The sequence below is a fragment of the Pseudophryne corroboree genome, chromosome 5 (assembly GCF_028390025.1).
Source record: "Pseudophryne corroboree isolate aPseCor3 chromosome 5, aPseCor3.hap2, whole genome shotgun sequence".
NCBI lineage: Eukaryota > Metazoa > Chordata > Amphibia > Anura > Myobatrachidae > Pseudophryne > Pseudophryne corroboree.
This window is the reverse complement of record NC_086448.1, coordinates 242,996,622-243,019,771: the sequence shown is the minus strand read 5'-3', so window position 1 is coordinate 243,019,771 and position 23,150 is coordinate 242,996,622. Positions and strand designations below refer to the sequence as shown.

General features: G+C 48.3%; 1 long non-coding RNA gene across 2 annotated transcripts; it reads left to right on the top strand.

Moving 5' to 3' along the window:
• The first annotated feature begins 19,429 nt into the window (after positions 1-19,429).
• LOC134928962 (uncharacterized) lies at positions 19,430-21,972 on the top strand. Of its 2 annotated transcripts, none has more exons than XR_010178163.1 (3): positions 19,430-19,450; positions 19,866-19,986; positions 21,804-21,972. It is a non-coding gene; the product is annotated as an uncharacterized LOC134928962 (long non-coding RNA). The 2 variants fall into 2 exon arrangements; XR_010178164.1 differs by lacking the exon at positions 19,430-19,450 and adding an exon at positions 19,473-19,551.
• Positions 21,973-23,150: the final 1,178 nt, after the last annotated feature.

The window sequence follows — 23,150 nt, the reverse complement described above, 5'->3', positions numbered from 1 at the left end:
TCAGTCACTAGTAAACTCTGCACTCTCTACAGTACTCCTAAGCTCCAGTAAATCAAGTGTCTCTGTCTCAAATCAATCTCACTCTCTCTCTTCTAATCTAAATGGAGAGGACGCCAGCCACGTCCTCTCCCTATCAATCTCAATGCACGTGTGAAAATGGCGGCGACGCGCGGCTCCTTATATAGAATCCGAGTCTCGCGATAGAATCCGAGCCTCGCGAGAATCCGACAGCGTCATGATGACGTTCGGGCGCGCTCGGGTTAACCGAGCAAGGCGGGAAGATCCGAGTCGCTCGGACCCGTGAGAAAAAACATGAAGTTCGGGCGGGTTCGGATTCAGAGGAACCGAACCCGCTCATCTCTAGTTTAAAGTCGAACCTGGAAAAGAAAAGTGCCCATCTGGCCTGACGAGGGTTGAGACATTGTGCGCCTTTCAGATATAAAAGGTTCTTGTGGTCTGTAAGTATGGTGATTGAATGAGAAGCTCCCTCCAACAGATATCTCCACTCCTCTAGAGCGAGCTTGATGGCTAGCAACTCCTGGTCGCCAATGGCATAGTTGCGCTCCGCTGGGGAGAACTTCCGAGAGAAGAAACTGCAAGGATGTAAATGGCTATCTTTAGCCCTCTGAGATAACACCGCTCCTACTCCAACGGAGGAGGCATCCACCTCTAAGATGAAAGGAGAGTCGATGTCGGGCTGTTTTAGAACTGGTGCAGAGATGAACCGTTGTTTTAAGAGATGAAAAGCTTGCGTAGCTTCTTCAGACCACTTGGACGGGTTAGCACCCTTCTTAGTTAAAGCAGTAATAGGCGCCACAATGGTGGAAAAGTCTCGTATAAACTTTCTGTAATAATTGGCGAACCCTAAGATCCTCTGAACCCCTTTGAGTGTTAAGGGTATCGGCCAATTCTGGATTGCTTGTAGTTTCTCAGGATCCATCTCTAGTCCGGAACCGGACACAATGTAACCTAGAAACGGAATGGACTTGACTTCAAAGACGCATTTCTCTAATTTGCAATAGAGATGATTGACACGGAGACGGGACAGAACCTCTTTTACCCAAAAACGATGTTCCTCTAAATTGTTGGCAAAAATGAGGATATCATCTAGATAGACCACGACATGACGGTATAAAATGTCTCTGAAGATCTCATTGACAAAATGCTGGAAGACAGCTGGAGCATTGCTCAATCCGAAGGGCATGACGAGGTACTCATAATGTCCGTCACGGGTGTTAAAGGCGGTCTTCCACTCGTCACCCTCACGGATCCGGATGAGATTGTATGCACCTCTCAAGTCCAGCTTTGTAAAGATGGTAGCTCCGCTGACTCTATCAAAGAGCTCAGTAATCAGGGGTAGTGGATAGCGGTTCTTGATGGTAATGTCGTTCAGACCTCTGTAGTCAATGCACGGCCGCAGACCACCATCTTTTTTCTTTACGAAAAAGAAGCCTGCGCCGGCTGGAGAAGAGGAAGGTCGAATGAACCCCTTTGCTAGGTTCTCTTTAATGTATTCCTCCATGGAATGCGTCTCAGGCAGAGACAACGGGTAAGTTCGGCCTCGAGGTGGAACCTTCCCTGGAACGAGATCAATCGGGCAGTCCCATTCTCTATGAGGAGGAAGGATATCAGCAGAGGCTTTACTGAACACATCCGTGAAATCTTGATATGGAGGAGGTGGAACATCAGACGACCTGGGGGAGGAAGAACAGACAGGCAATACTTTAAACAAACATGTCTCAGCACAGGAGGGACCCCATGCCAGAATCTGCGTAGTCGTCCAATCAATAGATGGATTGTGAAGACGGAGCCATGGAAGGCCCAGGACCACAGGATGTGTGGCTCTTGGAATCACTAAAAAAGAAATAAATTCAGAATGAAGAACTCCCACTCTCAGACGAACTGGTAGAGTCCTTAGAGAAATAACTGCATCAAAAATCTTGCTGCCATCCACGGCAGTTAAGGAAATGGACGAAGGAAGTCTCTCGGTGGGTAGGGACCACCGTTTAACATAGGCTTCGGTAATAAAGTTCCCAGCTGCTCCGGAATCAAGGAGGGCAATGACGTTCCGGTAACGTTGAGCAATTTGGAGCGACACTGGGAAAATTGCCAGGTTGTAGCTCAAACTGAATCTCACACTGGTTGAGAAATCCCCTGCAGAATCTTGGAGATCCGTCAAATTTTGCTGGCGCTGGAAGATGAAGACGTGGAGCAGAAATGGGTAAGGTGGGTGGGGTTATAGCTGGAGTCACTGTGGTTGACGCACCGGACGCGTCTGATCCACGGAGGGTTGTCTGAATCCCATCCAGCCGAGTAGAGAGATCCTGGAGACAGCGGATGATGTGGCCCTGTGCAGCCTCCTGATGTTCAAGTCGGGCTGCCAGTTCTTGGATCGGCCTGGCCGCTTGATCCTGGTCTCCGGCTGGATTCATATGGTCAGTGCTTACTGTCACAACTGAGGCCTGAGCTGACGGGAGGCAGCCTCAGTTGTAGGGGCTGAGATGTAACGGAACCTGGGAGGTTGTATCAGACCCCTAGACATGTAAGTAACATGTAGAAGAAATGCCCGAAGGCGTGAACACGACAACCAGGGTAAAAGTCAATGATGTTTATTTATGACAAACTCCGTAACACAGCAGCAGTAAAAGAAAACATAAAAATCAGCAGAGGATAAATACAGTTCCTGGGTTCTACAGGGTGGCAAGGGCCACAGGGCTCTGGTAGTGTGAGATAGTTCTTATAATCTTCTAGTTGGAAAGTCCTTACCAGGCCCGACTGTAGCAATGGAGATAGCCCAGGATCGTACCAGCTGGTGTTCCAGGAAAAGCTGGGCTGCTGTGGATAAAACGGCTGCTGTGGGTACTGGCTGGAACCAGACTGATGTTGGCACGGAGTGGATACTGGATGGAACCAGTTAAATGATAAATGTAGCTTGAGAGCGATGAAATATGAAGTGATGTTTGGAGCTTGAGAGCGGTGAAATAATAATGCCGGTGATAAATGATAATCTGCAGAAAAGGGTACCGGCACTTTAAGAAGAGCTGACCTCTGCTGGAAGCTGGATGCTGAAAGCAGGTGGATCTGTAGCTGGAAGCAGATGAATCCAAATGGATAGGAGAGTCAGGCTACACCGCAGGTGGAATGCTGGTGCGGGTCTCTTTAATGGAAGTGTGGAGATAGGAACTGGAACCTGGAAAACAACCACAGGAGAGAGACAAACTGGAACTAGGTTTGACAACCAAAGCACTGACGCCTTCCTTGCTCAGGCACAGAATATTTATACCTGCAGCAAGGAAGGGATTGGCTAGGCAATTATGCAGATTAACAATGCAGACAGCAGATTGGTGGAAATGAACAGATGACAGAATCCAAGATGGCTGCGCCCATGCAGACACTTGGAGGGAAGTTTGGTTTGTAATCCATGTGGGAATTAAAACAGCAATGGCGGCGCCGGCCACAGGAGACAGGAGACGCCAGACTGATAAGTGCACATCTAAACCACGTGGGCACAGCGGAGGCTGCGGCTGACGTAATCGCCACTCTGACACTCTGCATGCAGAAACTCAGGGACAGCGGCGGAGGCCGCGGGAGACGCCATTCCGGATGTAACATGGCGCCGCGGTGACCGCGTCTCAGAGTGACAGGAGAGGAGGCAGGAATGTGGATATCAGTATAACAGATGGGATCCGGTCCTGGAACGCTGAGCCAGCCTTAGGAGGCATCTGAAGGGTAAGTAATGGCGTCCAGATACCCGGATCGTGACACTTTTGACCGAGTAAATCATGAGTACCTATGGGTCCTACTTGAAAGGTATGGTTTTCCAGTCAGGGTGGTGAATTGGCTGAGAACAATATACAGTCAGGCCGAGAGCTTCCCGCTTGTTAATGGTTGGGTGGGTCCTACTTTTGAGGTGAGCTCTGGAGTCCATCAGGGTTGTCCCCTGAGCCCCCTGCTGTATGTATTCGCGATTGATCCCTTCATAAGAAGGGTAGAGAACGGTACAGTGGGAGGGGTGCAGCTGAGCCCAGAGTTCCCTTTTAAGGTGGTGGCCTACACAGATGATGTCACAGTTGTTCTGTCATAAGTGGCAGAGGCACATGACATGGAAGAGCTCATCTGTGAATACTCTGTAGCCTTGTGCTCTAGGGTAAACCAAGAGAAGTGTGAAGCTTTCTGGATGGGGGAAGAAGGGAAAGAATTTTCCCTTCCGGACAGCCTCCCCCGGGCCAGTCCTCAGATAAAGATTCTAGGTATTTGTTTTGACCATGGTGATTATGCCACTCTAAATTGGGTGAGGTGTCTGGAGAATGCTGCCAAGAAAGTGGAGTGCTGGAAGAGATGTAAATTCTCTTTCAGAAAACTTACCTGATCCCATTATTTTTATATGTCAGCTATGTGTGCTTTTTGCCTCAGTCTTTATGGGTCAGATTGAACTCCTTGTTTTTCCTTTTATTTTGAGGAAACAGGATGAATCTAATCAAGAGAGGTATTACAAGTCGAGGAAAGATGGAGGGGCTGGCATGATCAACCCTGTAGTCTTTTTTGTTACAACCTTTTTAAAACTTAACCTTGGGAGTTTATTGTTAGAAACTCCTCCTCGATGGGTAAGTGGATTTGAGGTCTGGGTGCCCCCCTTCCTCAAACTTTGGTTAGGTGGTGGCCAAGTGAAGAATCCTCAAATTCGGAAAGGGTATCTTCCGATCTACGTTGTCCAGAGCTTGAAGGTGACAATGCTTTGGGATCTGGAAGTGGGTGAAGTCAAAAACCTTTCCAGAAAGGAGTTGGGGGAGAGGATTTTGAGAACCCATTTTCATGTTCCGCTGTCACTAAGGGATTGCCCAAGTGATGTCGCTTCTGCTGGATTAGCTCTCATAAATTCAGAGAGAATACCGTTGAAGTTTAGAGACATTGCTTGGCTCTCTTTCCATGGGAAGCTTTACGTAAAGGGGAACATGATGTGGAAAAATGCCAGTGATCGTGGTTGTCCACGGGAGGAATGTCTAGGGGAGGTGGAGACAATGGACCATTTCTTGATCAAGTGCCCCTTTAATGTAACAGTTTACAAGAGAGTTTCAGGAGCTTTGGGTATCCCGTGCCTTTCGGGGCTTAGTTACCCAGAATGGGCTTATGGAGCATTCAAAAGATATGGTGTATTTAATTTGACCACGATTTATTTAGTCAGTTTAGTAGTTAGATATCACACATGGATGGCAAGGTGTCAGGTTTCCCTAAGAAATAAAATCCTTCCTTGTGAAGTGGTGGTGGATTTAATTCTGCACGACGTGGAGAGGATGATGGTTCTAGACAGGGAAAGGGTGGATGCTGTCAGGTGGTCCAATTGGTGGGGCCATCTGAAACCCCCTTGAGTGGGTGGTTGAAATCCTTTTTCAAAGTCTAGCTGGTACTTTTTCTATCCTTCCACATCCCGTAGATTTTTGTGATTATGATTATTTTAAAGAACAGGTTTTGCATAGGACTAAAAAGCTTTGCTCAGTTTTCCTTTACAAAATGTGTAAATAGTAGGATAATAATATGAAGTGGGTTGTTGTTGTGTTTTTGGTTTTTTTGTGCATATTTCTTTACTTTGATGATATGTCTTGGTATATTGCGGATTGCATCTTATTTATGTTATATTATGTATCATGATGTGATATATTATTTATATATTTATTAATTTATTTAATTTATTTATTGTATTATATTGTATTATATTGTAAATATTGTAATATAAGTTGCAAGTTAAATAAATGGGAGCATTCCCTCTCAGCACTGGCCACATAGCAGCTGCACTCCCTGCACCTATGGCAGCTACACCCTGTATATAACACATGTAACTGTGACAGGGAAGGTGGCCCCTCTCAGCTCTGCATAGCAGCTGCACTCTCTGCACTTATGTTAGCTACGTCCTTGTATATAACACGTGTAACTGTGACAGGGAAGGTGGCCTCTCTCAGCTCTGGGTCCCATAGCATCTGCACTCCCTGCACCTATGGTAGCTACACCATGTATTTAACACATGTAACTGTGACAGGGAAGGAGGCCCCTCTCAGCTCTGGGCCCCATAGCAGCTGCACTCCTCACACCTATGGTAGCTACACCCTTGGCGAGCCAGCATGGGGTTCTGTTGCACTCATACCCCCACCGGAAATCTGGCGGCCAGGATCCCGGCATCAGGATGCTGACTGCTGGGATCTCAACTGCCGGTTACACGATCCCAACGCATGATAGAGCATACAGTACTTGCCTATTCTCCCGCAATGTCTTGGAGACTCCAGGATAGCAGGCACCAAGGTGTAGGCATATCTTCAGTAATGCCTCAGTTCCACACGCTGATGCCCACTTCCCGTGTGAAGTGACCAGTCCAGGCGAGCTGATGACGCTATTCCTGCTGAATCCCATCATCATGGCCCCTTCCCCAGCTTTACAATGATGTGATCGTGGCTTTATATACTGTGCCTTGATGATGCGATTTTGCTGTCATGCCCCTGCACTGCCCACATGATTGCGCCATACCCCTCCCAACTGGCAGCCAAGAACTTGGTAAGTGTGTGATATCTGGGCCCTGTAGCTCACCAGCAAAAAAGTATCTATTTTTTAACCATTTCATCACTCCCACATCCACTGCATACAATGGATACAAACCAGCCAATCAGCTCCTGTCATTTTTCAAACCCAGCCTATAATATAACAGTTTGCAACTGATTGGCTGGTACTTATCTCCATCCACTTTATCTCTCCCCAAGGCTTTGTAAATAGACTCCTGTTTTTGTAACGAGCCCCAGTGCTTTAGCCTACCAAACACCCACCACCACCACCACCAATTTTGCAACTAAACACTGTAAAGCATGAGAGGACATGGGCTGTTATCCGATGTCTCCACTGTACAGCTGGCCACACGCAGGCCCATCCCGCCTCTGGAGCTGCGGCCCAGGATTATTGATCAATTTGACCTCACACTTCGATGGCCAAACCTGACATGGACCAGTAAAACAGCCCCATGGGGTTTCTGGAGGATCTATGGGGCCAATTCAGACCTAATCGCTCGCTAGCTTTTTTTTGCAATCCTGCGTTCACATAGTCGCCGCCCACCGGGGAGTGTATTTTAGCTGTGCAAGTGTGCGATCGCATGTGCAGCTGAGCGGTACAAAAACATTTTGTGCAGTTTCTGAGTAGCCCAGGACTTACTCAGCAGCTGTGATCACTTCAACCTGTCCAGGACCGGAATTCACGTCATACACCCGCCCTGCAAACGCTCGGGAACGCCTGCTTTTTTCCAACCACTCCCAGAAAATGGTCAGTTGACACCCACAAATGCCTTCTTCCTGTCAATCTCCTTGCGATCGCCCATGCAAATGAATTCTTTGCACAAACCCACCGCAGAGCAACGAAATGCTTTGTACCTGTGTGACGTGCCTGCACATTGCGGTGCATACGCATGCGTGGTTCTGACCTGATGGCAGCGCTGCAAAAAACGCTAGCAATCGATCAGGTCTGAATTAGGCCCTATAAACACTGTGTTATGTGCACATTAAGTGGTATAAGTGAAAATATATGGAACATGAATAACTAACATGAATTAAAAACAAATCATCACATTATAATGAAGTCTAGTAAACATGACACGATGGGAGTTGTAGTGCACCAAGGTCCTCCTAGACCAGTGACGTGCGGTGAGGTTAATGACTGGGGAGGCACTAGCTATCATTAGAGTCGGATTTACACACATTTTATATATATATATATATATATATATATATATATACACATACAGTGGTCGAAGTGGAAATTTTGAAGTGGGGATATGCAAAAGTCAAGGACGTAATTATGCGCGCACTCCAGAAAAGGAGGCGTGGTCACCCAAAGGGGGCGTGGTCACCCAAAGGGGCGTGTCCAGTGTAGTAGAACCCCTAATACCTGTACTATCTAGTACTGGTGCCCCTTTCACCTTATAGCACACGGTACGAGCCGAAATTCACATTGTAGCACACGGTACGAGCCGAAATTCACCTTGTAGCACACTGAATGAGCCGAAATTCACATTGTAGCACACTGAATGAGCCGAAATTCACCTTGTAGCACACTGAATAAACCGAAATTCACCTTGTAGCACACTGAATGAGCCGAATTTCACCTTGTGGCACACTGAATGAGCCGAAATTCACATTGTAGCACACTGAATGAGCCGAACCTCACATTGTAGCACACTGAATGAGCCAAAATTCACCTTGTAGCACACTGAATGAGCCGAAATTCACATTGTAGCACACTGAATGAGCCGAAACTCACATTGTAGCACACGGAATGAGCCGAAACTCACATTGTAGCACACTGAATGAGCCGAAACTCACATTGTAGCACACTGAATGAGCCGAAACTCACATTGTAGCACACTGAATGAGCCGAAATTCACATTGTAGCACACTGAATGAGCCGAAATTCACATTGTAGCACACTGAATGAGCCGAAACTCACCTTGTAGCACACTGAATGAGCCGAAACTCACATTGTAGCACACAGAATGAGCCGAAACTCACATTGTAGCACACTGAATGAGCTGAAATTCACATTGTAGCACACTGAATGAGCCGACATTCCCATTGTAGCACACTGAATGAGCTGAAACTCACATTGTAGCACACTGAATGTGTTATGAGCCATGGCAGTGGCTCATTCCTGTTTTGCATTTTGGTTATGTATTTTATGTTATACTTCTGTTTATGTTCCCCGTGGGTGTCATGGGGTGTTCGGAGCTCACCCTTAAGGAGAGGGTACTGTTATGAACCACAGGTAGTGGTTCATTCCTATTTTATGTTTATAGTTTTCTTGCAGGCCAGGATTTCCCGTTGCTCTGGTTTAAGAAAACTCTTGTTTGCTGCCGGTGGTGAGTCTGTGTAATTGCAGCTTGTTCCCATGTGTTCAGCCTCACCTGTCTGTTAATTGCACCTCTCAGTTGTGCAGCAGGGCAGCTGCACGACATAATTAATTAGGACTCTCTGTTATATTCTGGCTCAGTGCAATACACAGATGCTGGTGATAGTTCCAGAGTTCTTGAGTTCTGAGCTAGTCCCTGCCAGTTCCTGAGCTCCTGTCTAGCAGTGTCTGGTTAGCTGCTTCCAGTGTCGGTTCCAGTGTCGGTTCCAGTGTCTGATTCCGTGTCCTGCCGTGAAGCGTTCCTGTCCAGAAGTCCTGTGGCGTTGTCTGTGCTTGGTCGAGTATCTGGCTTCTTGGTGTCCACCGGTCTATCGTTTGGGATTCTGCCTGTCCTCCGGTTCTGAGAGTCTGTGTCGGCTACATTGGGGGTTCCAGTCCGTTTGCCAGTATTTGTACCGGTTCCGTGAGTAGCGGCTTTGCCGCGTCCGTCGGCCTAGGCCGCAGTATTCTTTGGTTATATTTGTTACTGGTGTTTTGCAGAGGGTTCTGCTTATGCTGTCACCGCCGGTACACAACAGTATTGTGTCGGCGTGTGGACAGCATTTCCTTTGTTGTTCTTTTCCTTTGGCGGCGTGCCGCACATATATTTAGTTTTAGGGTTGTTAGTAGCCCCTAGCCTTCTGTTTGCTTTAGTTAGGGGTCCCCTTGTTATTATCCTGTCTCGGTTCACGCCTTGTCTCACTCTAAGACCTGGGGGCATCGGAGTTGGGCAGACCTAATCCGCCCTTCAAACGCGGCTGCCGTGGGCCCAAGAAACCATAGTCCCTCAGGCGTGAACTGACCACACGGGTGAAACAATGGAGGTAGGGTGCTAGGGGCTATTTCCACACCACACCTTATTTCAGCATCACGTTCTGGTGCTCTGGACTCACTACGCAACATCTCCCTTGTTCTGAGCACCAGGAACCTAACATTATCACCAGCCATACAACAAAAAAGAAACAAAGCTAAATAGTAGTTTTTTCTTTTTTGGTCCAGTGTCTTGTCTAGAATTCAGTGTTTAGAATCAAGTCCGGTGTTTATAATCCAGTCCTGTCTAGAATTCAGTGTGCAGAATCCAGTCCGGTGTTTAGAATCCAGTCCTGTCTAGAATTCAGTGTGCAGATTCCAGTCCGGTGTGCAGAATCCAGTCCTGTCTAGAATTCAGTGTGCAGAATCCAGTCCGGTGTGCAGAATCCAGTCCGGTGTGCAGAATCCAGTCTTGTCTTGTCTAGTTTAAAATCCTCCTATGCCAACTATGCAAGCCCTGCAGGCGTCTCTCTCAGCCCTGAACTCTGCTTTCAGTGCTTTGAAACCTGAGCGACTGGAAGTTTTGCAGCAATCAAAAGCAACTGCAAAACCTTCTGACTAAAATTTTGCTTATCTTGCCAGAAGTCGTTGAGAGTTCATCTACCTCTAAAGAGACTCTTGCTCACAATATGGTGACAAGAGAATCCTCAGGTTCAGTTGGAGAGAAAAAGTTTAAAAGTTTTCTGCGGCCCAGGCTCTCAGAAGAGGAGCGTCTTAGTCGCAGAAACTTAAATTTATGCCTATATTGTGGGGGTTTAGGCCACTATCTGCAGACCTGTGAGTTGCGCAAGCCAAAGTGTGGCGACAAGTCCTGCCCTCTTGCCAAGTTGAGTCAGGATACAAGACCTACTCCTGTCTCTACTGTGGCAGAGGTACTTGTCACACAACCCACACTATAAAGCACTCTGTCTTATAATTGGGGTCCTTGGGCTAGGGAGCCCCATTGTAGATTCAGGAACCAAAGGAGAATGTTTCTCTCCTCTATTGATTTTCCTGTTGAAGCAGAGTTGCAGAGTCCTGGAGCGGTACCCGATGCCCAGAGTCCTAGAGCGGTACCCGATGCCCAGAGTCCTGGAGCGGTACCCGATGCCCAGAGTCCTGGAGCGGTACCCGATGCCCAGAGTCCTGGAGCGGTACCCGATGCCCAGAGTCCTGGAGTGGTACCCGATGCTCTGGGTCATAGAGGGACAGCGAATATTATAGCTCAGGTGTCAATACCAGAAGGGGTCTCAGAAGCTGTTACCCCAGGTAGGGACTTGAAAAGCGCAACCCCAGAAAAGGTGTCTAAAACCATATTTCTAGAAGGGAACTCGAGAAGCAAAACCCCAGAAGGGATCTTTGAAGTAATATCCCCAAGTGGGGTCTCGATAGACACAGCCCCAAAGAAGGGTCTAGAGGTCGCTTCCCCAGGAAAGGACTTAAGAGGCATAGCATTAGTGGAGGTTCTGAAGGTTATATCTTCAGCAAAAGTCCCGGAGGTCATAGTCCCGGGAGAAGTTTCGATAATTATCGACCCAGAGAGGGAGGCTGACGGCCCGGTCCCAGAGAGGGAGGCTGACGGCCCGGTCCCAGAGAGGGAGGCTGACGGCCCGGTCCTAGAGAGGGAGGCTGACGGCCCGGTCCCAGAGAGGGAGGCTGACGGCCCGGTCCCAGTAAAAGAATCAGAGGCCACTGCCCCAGCGGGGTTCCCGAGGGCCACTGCCCCAGCGGGGTTCCCGAGGGCCACTGCCCCAGCGGGGTTCCCGAGGGCCACTGCCCCAGGTGGGGTTCCAAGAGTCACTACCCCGGGTGGGGTTTCAAGGGCAACTGCCCTAGGTGGGGTTCAGAAAGTCACTGCCCCTGGTGGGTTTCAGAAAGTCACAGCCTCGAGTAAGGTCAGTAGTGACCAGGTCCTAGCAAAGCACTCTAGTCAGTCAGATGGGAAGGAAGCAGATCCTGACTCTGTTGATATCTCAACATCTATAATCTTTGATGGGGACTTAGTCCAATTTCTGGCGCTTTACAAACACTATTACACCATTTTGTTGTCTAGACCATTTCTGGGCATCACTTCAGAGAACCTTGTGCTCTATCTGATATATTCCTTTAGAGGAGAGCCTTTTGAGTGGGCGACCAGCTTAATGAAAGCTGAAGATCCCATTCTTCAGGATCCCCCGGCATTCAGTGATGCAGTTATTAAGAGATATGGTTCCAAAGAAATTGGTTCAGGTTCCTCTAGGTCACCCGTCTTATATGCTGAGAGTCCACCGTATACTGTAAACTCGGCACAAAAATCACAGCCTATTACTATTGCTACTGGATGTGCTTTTCTGTCTTCTCCGTACAGGAAATCTTCTAAAATTTCGGTACCTAGGGGAATGGAACCAATCTATGGTCTGTTCTCAGATTCCGAAACTGATGAGGTTTCTTATATGCCGGGGCACTCTGGTAGGAGTCGGAAGAAGCATCTGATTGCTCGACCTATATGTTTTGAAGAATTTTTTGAGCCAGAGATTTCTTCCTTTCCTGGTGTCGCCAAGCAAGCACAGGGTAAAAAGAAGAAAAAGAAAAAGAAATATTGTTGACTCTTGCCTCGATATATATAAAAGAAAATATATTTTTCCCCCCCTTGTCTTGTGTCCAGTGGCCACAGTCAAGGGGGGGGGGGGGGGGGGCACTGTTACAAGCTGTTGCCACAGCTTGTTTCTGTTTTCTTGCCTGTTAGACCAGTGTGTCAGGTTTTTTTTTTGTATCCCTTGTTTTGGAAAGTCTGAATTTTGGGGTCCGTTGACCCCTCCTCAAGGGGGGGGTACTGTTATGAGCCACGGCAGTGGCTCATTCCTGTTTTGCATTTTGGTTATGTATTTTATGTTATACTACTGTTTATGTTCCCCGTGGGTGTCATGGGGTGTTCGGAGCTCACCCTTAAGGAGAGGGTACTGTTATGAACCACAGGTAGTGGTTCATTCCTATTTTATGTTTATAGTTTTCTTGCAGGCCAGGATTTCCCGTTGCTCTGGTTTAAGAAGACTCTTGTTTGCTGCCGGTGGTGAGTCTGTGCAATTGCAGCTTGTTCCCATGTGTTCAGCCTCACCTGTCTGTTAATTGCACCTCTCAGTTGTGCAGCAGGGCAGCTGCACGACATAATTAATTAGGACTCTCTGTTATATTCTGGCTCAGTGCAATACACAGACGCTGGTGATAGTACCAGAGTTCTTGAGTTCTGAGCTAGTCCCTGCCAGTTCCTGAGCTCCTGTCTAGCAGTGTCTGTCTAGCTGCTTCCAGTGTCGGTTCCAGTGTCGGTTCCAGTGTCGGTTCCAGTGTCGGTTCCAGTGTCTGATCCCGTGTCCTGCCGTGAAGCATTCCTGTCCAGAAGTCCTGTGGCTTTGTCTGTGCCTGGTCGAGTATCTGGCTTCTTGGTGTCCACCGGTCTGTCGTTTGGGATTCTGCCTGTCCTCCGGTTCTGAGAGTCTGTGTCGGCTACATTGGGGGTTCCTGTCCGATTGCCAGTATTTGTACCGGTTCCGTGAGTAGCGGCTTTGCCGCGTCCGTCGGCCTAGGCCGCAGTATTCTTTGGTTATTTTTGTTACTGGTGTTTTGCAGAGGGTTCTGCTTATGCTGTCACCGCCGGTACACAACAGTATTGTGTGGACAGCATTTCCTATGTTGTTCTTTTCCTTTGGCGGCGTGCCGCACATATATTTAGTTTTAGGGTTGTTAGTAGCCCCTAGCCTTCTGTTTGCTTTAGTTAGAGGTCCCCTTGTTATTATCCTGTCTCGGTTCACGCCTTGTCTCACTCTAAGACCTGGGGGCATCGGAGTTGGGCAGACCTAATCCGCCCTTCAAACGCGGCTGCCGTGGGCCCAAGAAACCATAGTCCCTCAGGCGTGAACTGACCACACGGGTGAAACAATGGAGGTAGGGTGCTAGGGGCTATTTCCACACCACACCTTATTTCAGCGTCACATTCTGGTGCTCTGGACTCACTACGCAACATCTCCCTTGTTCTGAGCACCAGGAACCTAACCGAATGAGCCGAAACTCACATTGTAGCACACTGAATGAGCCGAAACTCACATTGTAGCACACTGAATGAGCCGACATTCACGTTGTAGCACACTGAATGAGCCGACATTCACATTTTAGCACACTGAATGAGTCGAAACTCACATTGTAGCACACAGAATGAGCCGAAATTCACATTGTAGCACAGTGAATGAGCCGAAACTCACATTGTAGCACAGTGAATGAGCCGAAACTCACATTGTAGCACACTGAATGAGCCGAAATTCACATTGTAGCACACTGAATGAGCCGAAATTCACATTGTAGCACACTGAATGAGCTGAAATTGTGACGACAGGGAGAGAGAGAGAGAATGACGACAGGGAGAGAGAGAGTGACGACAGGGAGAGAGAGAGTGACGACAGGGAGAGAGAGTGACGACAGTGATGACAGGGAGAGAGAATGGCGACAGGGAGAGAGTGACGACAGTGACGACAGGGAGAGAGAGTGATGACAGGGAGAGTGACGACAGTGACGACAGGGAGAGAGAGTGACGACAGGGAGAGAGAGTGATGACAGTGATGACAGGGAGGAAGAGTGGTGACAGGGAGAGAGAGTGACGACAGTGATGACAGGGAGAGAGAGTGACGACAGGGAGAGAGAGTGACGACAGGGAGAGAGAGTGACGACAGGGAGAGAGAGTGACAACAGTGACAGCAGGGAGAGAGAGAGTAACGACAGTGACAGCAGGGAGAGAGAGAGTGACAGTAGGGACAGAGACGGTAACGACAGGGTAAGAGGTGACAGCAGAGGAACATTACCTCATTTGTTGCTGGTGGCTGGCAGCGGTGAGCGGTGGGCTGCTTGCGGCGGACAGGGGACTCAGGTCTGCGCCCCTCTCCCCAGGGATATGGCCAGGCTTCCTCTGGTCAGTGCTGCAATCTCCTCCCGGGATGCAGGTCCCAGCGCTGCAGTGAGAGACGGCGTCAGCTCCTGTGTGTGTGTGTGTCTGTGTGTGTGTGTGGGGGGGTGCGCTCATTATAACAGCGGGACCGGGGGGACGGACGTGCGGTCACTTTAACAGCGCGTCCGGGCGCGCGCGGGGGGGGGGGGGGTTATCGGGAGTTTCGGTTACTTTAACAGCTGGTCTGGGGGTATGCGGGTACCTTAACAGCGGGTCAGGGGGGGGGTAGGGGTGCGGTCACTTTACCACCGGGTCTGGGGGGGGGGCGGCAGGAGGGTTTGCAGTCACTATACCGGCAGGTCCGGGGTGCAGACAATGGCCAGCCGGCGTCAATGTTTCCTAACGCGGTGGCTCGGTCTCTTCCTGGATGGTCACATGACCGAGGTCACCAATCACGGCTCCAGCCAGTGTGCGGCATGCCTCACTTGGATCTATTTTAACTGCTGTGATAGGCCGCTGTGTATCCCCTCCTCACTCCACAGGCAGCGCTGCAGCAGTTCCCAACTATGAGAAGTGAGGAAGAGCTGTTGATGCCTCACGTCTCATTTCTCCCTTCAGATCCACAGTGATCTTAAAACCTGCAGAGTTTTAACTATACAAATGATCACTTTAATACAAAGAAGATGATTATTTGCTATAAATATCTTCTTTGTATTATTCTAATCATTATATAGTCAAAACTCTGTAGAATGACAGGGAGCATGACAGGTGAGGCTCTGCCTACCCTGCCTCCCCTGACTGCACGTCCCTGTCCTAGACAGATCCGCACATGACATTCCACCATGCACTGGGCTCAGCCACCAAGCATCCCTGGAACTTGTTATAAAATGTTGTCAAGTATGACAGTCACATATCAAAGTAACTCTAAGTGTATCTACTATATAAAAGCGAAAATCCGCCCTTCTAGACAAATCCACAGTTTACAAGAGACGATCGTGAAATTTTACATACGAGCGTATTAAAAAACGGGGGAGGCAACTAAAACAATTAGAAATCCTTAGCACCGCTAGGGGAGCGGACAGCAGCACAGAGTATATCAGGATACAGCATAACTCTGGAATTGCTGGAGCAATGTACTCAAAACTTGGTACCCATATGCCTTACAATGTGGGAACAAACACTGTGGGAGGAAGACACCCCTAGCACCCCTAGGGGTGAGGCAGCAGCACTGAGTATTTCAGCAGACAGCATAACTTTGGAATGCCTGCAGCAATTTACAACAAACTTGGTACACATATGACTTTCACTGTGGAAACAAACACTGTGGGGGGTCAAACACCCCTAGCACCCCTAGGGGTGAGACAGCAGCACAGAGTATGTCAGCAGACAGCATAACTGTGGAAGGCCTGGAGCAATTTACACCAAACTTGGTACACATCTGACTCTGCAAACAAACTCTGTGGGGGTTAGACACTCCTAGGGGTGGGACAGCAGTACAGAGTATGTCAGGAGACAGCATAACTCCCGAATGCCTGGACCAATTTACAACAAACTTGGTTCACATATGACTTGCAAGCTGGTAACAAACACTGTGGGGGTAAGACACCCCTAGCACCCCTAGGGGTGAGGCAGCAGCACAGAGTTTTTTTTTAGCAGTCAGCATAACTCTGGAATGCCTGGAGCAATTTACACCAAACTTGCTACACATATGACTTACACTCTGGTAACAAACACTGTGAGGGTAACACACCACTAGCATCCCTAGGGGTGGGCCAGCAGCACACACTATATCAGGACATGCATGATATCTCAGTGATGACAGGGGATGCGGTCAAGATCCCGCCGGATGCAATCCCGGCGTTTGGAATACCGACACCGGGATCTCAACCAGCACAATCCCAACATATTCTCCCTCTGTGGGTGTCCACGACACCCATAGATGGGGAATAAATTAGCGTGCCGAGCGTAGCAAGCCCGTAAGGGTCTGCATTGCGCTCGCCCCCCTTTCGGGATTGTGCCGGTCGGTATCCTGGTGTTGGTATTCGGACCTCCGGGATTCCGTCCGGAGGTATCGCATACTGATCCAGATGATAGGGCTGCATGTGACAGGGCCAGTGACATGATGTGAGGAGGGGAATGGAGGCAGCAGGAAGCCACAGACTGAGAGTTGTATAGTCGGAAGAGCAGGGTACCTTGGGGGACCAAAAAGGGGTGCGGCCACTACACAAAGTGCATCATGGAAGCAAGATATGCCTATATACTAGATCTCCAATCAACGTAAATTAACGAACAACTATCATTCTAATTTACCATCCTCATCCCGTACCAAAGCACGGGTATTCAGCTATCTACAATGTTATTTATACTGTGTGTTTAATATTTACATTTATTTTTGTAAACAGATATTCTTAAAATCCAGGGCAATGCCGGGTACTCCAGCTAGTATATACTAAATAATCTATCACAGTACCAATATTCTGAGCATATTGGAAGTCTCGCAACAGAACATTTATAGATGGAGCAGGGGCGTTTCTACAGAGGAGGGGGCCCGTGTGAACCTCCGGGTGGGCCCCCTCCTCTGAATGGCGCTGTAGACTCTGTCAATGTGCCAGAGTCTACTGCGCATGTGCAGGTCTCCGGAAACATGGTGCCCGCCATGATCCGGAGACCAATTTGGCTACCGCGTATGCACAGTGGCCATTTTGGCGGCGATTTCTGTTGCGGATGCTGCGCCCACCGCTGGACTCCGGTTAAATAAGTATTTAAATGGGTGCAATGTGTGCGGTGTGGGCCCCCCCTGGACCCAGGGGCCCGTGTGCACCGCACACATTGCACCCATTATAGAAATGCCAATGAGATGGAGTTTAAGATCATACATGTTAACATTCAACAATATGCTATGTCGGCATGCCCTCTTATGGGGCGGGAAGTACTAAGCGGAAAATGCGGTAAACTCCCTGTTTACCGCATTTTCCTGATGTACTAACCCCCGGCCGGCAGGACAGCGCCGCGGCGGGTTACGCCAGCTTTAGCTTTAGCTTAGCTTTAGCTTTAGCCTATGGGCTTCTCTCCGCGGCGCTGTGTGAGGGATCCGATCAGATCCCTCCCAGCATGCCCTGCGGCCGCCCCCGTCACTCCGCGCATGCGCAGACTGACTTCTGGGGCCGAATCCCGGAAGTCAGGCTGCCGCTGTGCATCGCGGAGGACAGCTCTTATCGGAAGAGCTGTCCTCCGCAATGCTGATCGCATATGTTAGTACATATGCGATCAGCATCGTGACGCAGGGCGGCGATGGGCGGCGATGTACATTAGTACATCCCGCCCATGGAGTCTATGTAAGTCATTAGCAAAACCATTAGCAAAACCAAATGCTCCGTCTACATACAGTACAGCACAGGCACAAGGTCGTCATGCAATAAGTGATATGTCGGCCAGACTCTTATATCTAAGTTTCCTTTTGATGCTTGATCCAAATAATGGCCCTCATTCCGTGTTGTTCGCTCGCAAGCTGCTTTTAGCAGCATTGCACACGCTAAGCCGCCGCCTACTGGGAGTGAATCTTAGCTTAGCAGAATTGCGAACGAAAGATTCTCAAAATTGCGAATAGAAATTTCTTAGCAGTTTCTGAGTAGCTCGACACTTACTCTGTCACTGCGATCAGTTCAGTGCTTGTCGTTCCTGGTTTGACATCACAAACACACCCAGCGTTCGCCCAGACACTCCCCCGTTTCTCCAGCCACTCCCGCATTTTCCCCAGAAACGGCAGCGTTTTTTCACACAAACCCATAAAACGGTCAGTTTCCGCCCAGAAACACCCACTTCCTGTCAATCACACTCCGATCACCAGAACGAAGTAAAAACCTCGTAATGCCGTGAGTAAAATACCAAACTTCTTAGCAAATTTACTTGACGCAGCCGCAGTGCGAACATTGCGCATGCGCAGTTAGCGGAAAATCGCACCGATGCGAAGAAAAATAACGAGCAAACAACTCTGAATGAGGGCCTATGTATCACTAACAATGACATTACTGTGAAGTGAAGGAGAGATGATTAGGATGGTCACCTGTAACACACATGCAATGTTTCTGTGACATGGGAAAACAATGGAAGAAATGTTATGGAGTCACCTTCATTGTTGTCCTAGTTGATAGGATAACCAGAAGAGTAGCTTTGGGTGGAGTGTCATGAGATGAAATGAAAACCAAAAAGTTATGTACCCTCCAGGTACTGCTCTCAGCAGTCCGGCTGTCTGTACAATGATGCCACATGGTGCCACAGGGCACAGCCACGCTCACTGTCCACTTGAGGTCAGCCAGCCACAGAAACTGTATAATTCGTGAGTTTCCTGGTTTAATGGGATAGTATAGTTAGTATAGTGCGCTCTCTCTCTCTCTCTCTCTCTCTCTCTCTCTCTCTCTCTCTATATATATATATATATATGTATGACACACACACACACACTGATGAATTAAGCCTCTTAGATAAAGAACTTTATTTCCTTATAAAATATAAGCGGTGATTTAGTCTAGAAATTCCTGTCACATATGTTTTCCCTTTACCTATATATTTAGGCACTCTGTACAACATTGCTTTATACTTCATTTTCTACACTAGTCTCATTTTTTTAAAACTAGAAACTCATGTATATTATCCAGTTGTAATTGATGTAGAAAATGTATATGTAAGATAGCTGTAACTGTGTAGCATTGCTGCTGGTTACTGTGACATCACACCTAGCCTGTGACATCACTAGCCCATGACATCACAATGCTTCTTCCAGTAACATTCTATCTACAGCTGCTGACGTTTCCAGTATCCATGGAGGAAGACAGGTAGGAGGAGGTGAGTACTACATAGCAAGGTATGATGGAGAGAGCTAAGGAAGACAGAGTGTAGTTTAGTCAGCTGAAAGGCAAGACAAGATAACAGAACAGGGAATACAGGTAAAAGGACACATAAATAGGAGAAGCGCAGGAAGGAACGACATATTTAGGAATAAAAATGTAGCGTTACAGGAATAAAGAGGGCAGTATGGAGGATAAGCACACATACAGGGGATGCAGATAACCTGGGTCTCTATGAGGCAGGATCGTGGCTTTGGGATGAAAAAGTTAATAAAATAGATAAATGGGATATTGATAACTTTGAAAGTATCTTGTTTGGTTTAAGGAAAATTTGGAAACTGGTTGACTCATGGACATTTTATTGTACTTAAACTAGTACTATGCTTAATGATAGTCTTTTTTGTGTTTTTTAGATCATCTGGCAAAGAGATTTGCAGAGTGTCGGGTGACCGGCAAAGAGATCTGCAAAGTGTCAGTTGAAGACGACGGGAGGGGTCGCAGAGGAATTAGTGACTCAAGAATAGCATGCAGGAAGTAAGTTACCATACTTGTGTAATTGTGTGTGTGTGTGTGGTGGGGGGTATTGAGAGCACAGTACAAAACATAGGGTCTATGGTGGGGGAGAGCGGACAATACAAAACATGCAGAAGAGGGCAACTTGGTATAGCACATACAGATAGTGTGGGGGCACAATACAAAAACATAGAAATTGTGGCATACTCTATAGGACATATAGAGGAAGGACATACACTGTTGGGGGTTGTGAGATGTAGAACATACTGTAATACAGAAAAACAGGAATGGTGGGGAAAGCATTATTATTATTACTATTATTATCCTTTATTTATATGGCGCCACAAGGGTTCCGCAGCACCCAATTACAGAGTACATAAACAAATAATCAAGCAGGAAAACAGCAACTTACAGTTGACTACAATATAGGACAAGTACAGGGTAAATAAACATAGCTACATCAGCAGATGACACTGGAATAAGTATCAGGTGGCAGAAGCCCGCTGGATTTGGTGCAGTTGAATATTATTAAAGTAAGAAAAGGATAAGCACATGAGGGAAGAGATGACACAGAACATACAGATCGTGGGAAGAACAATACAGATCGGGGGAGATAGTGAAATGGCTGACATTTACAGTATATCAATGAACTGGGGGCAGGTGTACAAAGTCTGGGAGAGTGATAAAGTGGAGAGAGATAAACTAACAACCAATCAGCTCCTAGTTGTCATTTTTCAGCCTGTAACATAGCAGTTAGGAGCTGATTGGCTGGTACTTTACCTCTCTCCACTTTATCACTCTGCAGGGCTTAATACATCTCCCCCATAGAATAACCAAATGATGAAATGGTACAGAAAGGTATAAATGATGTGAATTGGAGCTGTAACAAGTGACTGTTTCCCTATCTTTACATATAATAAAGGTGACATAGTCCTTTCCTAGAGTCCTTCTCCTTACAACACAGGGGGCCTGATTCAGATGCGGACGCAGAGCTGCTGTTGCACCAAGTGGCTCAATGCTTTTTCACTGTGCATGCGTGTAAGCTGCACTGCGCATGAAATGAAATCAAGCTCACATAGAGAATCCCATCGCTAAGTGATTGACAGGAAGTCAGGGTTTGAGGTGGTAACGGGGGTGGCTAACTGTATACAAGCATGTCAGGTCCATTCAAACGCCATTTCATGTGCGTGCATAAATTACCCATTGTGACCTGTGTTGCTGCTGGAGAGCCTCCTGTGTCTAGGAGACTTGCTCAGCCTACGACTGCTCAGACACATGATGCAATTGTGAATGGCAAGATTGCAGCAGCGATCGCTTCAACAACCACAACTGAATCAGGCCCACAATTACACCATTATATTTTACTATTTTATCACATGGAACAATTAAGGGGTCAGTTTAATTAGGTGCGAGTTTGTCTTACAACAGCCGAACTTTCCGGTAGCCCCATAGGCTGAATCTGGCCACGAAGGGTGTGAGTTTGGATGCTGTTGAAATGTCGCAGCAATGGTAACTCGTACCTAATTGGATTGACCCCTAAATGTTAGCAATTTATAGCTTTTATTATCTACTGGTCAAATTTATTTTCTGAAGGTAGCCACTAATTACTATAAGAGAGAACTTATCCCCCCAATGTGTGTATTGTATAAAAACAATGGGCCCTTTGGGATAATTGTCCCTATTTTAGGTATTTTCCATGTCCTCAGTAGTTAGAGTAACATATTTACATAGAGAGATTTTTCTCTCTACACAACCACACCACTGTTTGCAGTTTGTCTCTCTGCTTGTTCATCCACTAACAATGTATTGTTCATCTCTTCCTCTTCGTCTATACGCAGTTGGTGATCCCTGAATAGCTGCCCTGGGAGGAGAGCTGAGGACACATACTCCAAATGTTAGGTCATATGCATTACCTACTAGGAGATGCGGTAAAGATGCCGGCTGTCGGGTTTACGGCAGTCAGAATACTGACACTGGAATCCCGACACTCTTCAGAATCCCGACGTTGGAACTCCGAATGGGCAAGGATACCAACGCCTGTATCCCTACGATCATAGGTTTAGTGCTGGGCAAGGGAGGTTAGGTTTAGGCATCAGGCATGGGAGGGAAAGGGGGTGGTTAGGCTGCGGGGGAGGGGAGGGTTAGGTTTACACGTTAGGCAGGGAATTAGGTTTAGGCGTAAGGTGGGGGGTTAGGGTAAGGCTGCAGGTGGTGAGAGGTTAGGGTTAGGCTGCGGATAGTGTAAGTTAGGCACCCCCGGGGTAGGTTAGGCTGCATTGGAGGGAGGGTTAGGTTTAGGCATCAGGCAGGAGGGTTAGAATTAGGTGGGGGGGTAAGTTTTGGCTGCGGGTGGGGGGCGCTTAGGGTTAGGCACCCCCGGCGGTGGCTAGGCTTCAGGGGAGGGAGGGTTAGGCATCAGGTGGGGGGGTTAGGTGTCAAGCGCTGGGTTAGGTTTAGGATGCGTGTTGGGGGAGGTTAGCGTTAGGCTGCAGGTAGGGTGGGTTAGGGTTAGGCACCCCCGGTAGTGGTTAGGCTGCGAGGGAGGGAGGGTTAGGTTAAGGCAGCAGGGACGGAGGGGGGGGGGGGGGGGGTGGTTCGGCTGCAAGAAAGGGAGGGTTAGGTTTAGGCTGCAGGGATGGAGGTTAGGATTAGGCACCTCCGCGGGAGGGTTAGGCACAAAGAAGGGAGGTTAGGGTTAGACTGCGGACAGGCAGGGTTAGGGGGGTGGGGAGAGAGTTAGGCATCAGGCGGAGGGGTTAGGATTAGGTTGCGGGTGGGGGGAGGATAGAGTTAGGCTGCGGGTATGGTGGGTTAGGGTTAGGCACCCCTGGGGGTGGTTAGGCTGCGGGGGAAGGATGGTTAGGTTTAGGCATCAGACGGGGGGTTAGGATTAGGCTGCGGGTGGGGGCAAGTTAGGGTTAGGCTGTGGTTAGGGTGGGTTAGGCTGCGGGGAAGAGAGGGTTAGGTTTAGGCAGCAGGGATGGAGGTTAGGATTAGGCACCTCCGCGGGAGGGTTAGTCACAAAGGGGTGAGGTTATGGTTAGACTGCAGACAGGCAGAGTTAGGGGGGTGGGGAGAGGGGAGAACACCCCTTACCCCTGTCGGTCTTTTCTGTACTGGGATTCTGGCATCGGTATGACAACCACCGGGATCCCATGCGCTGGGATAGCATACTGACCCCTCTA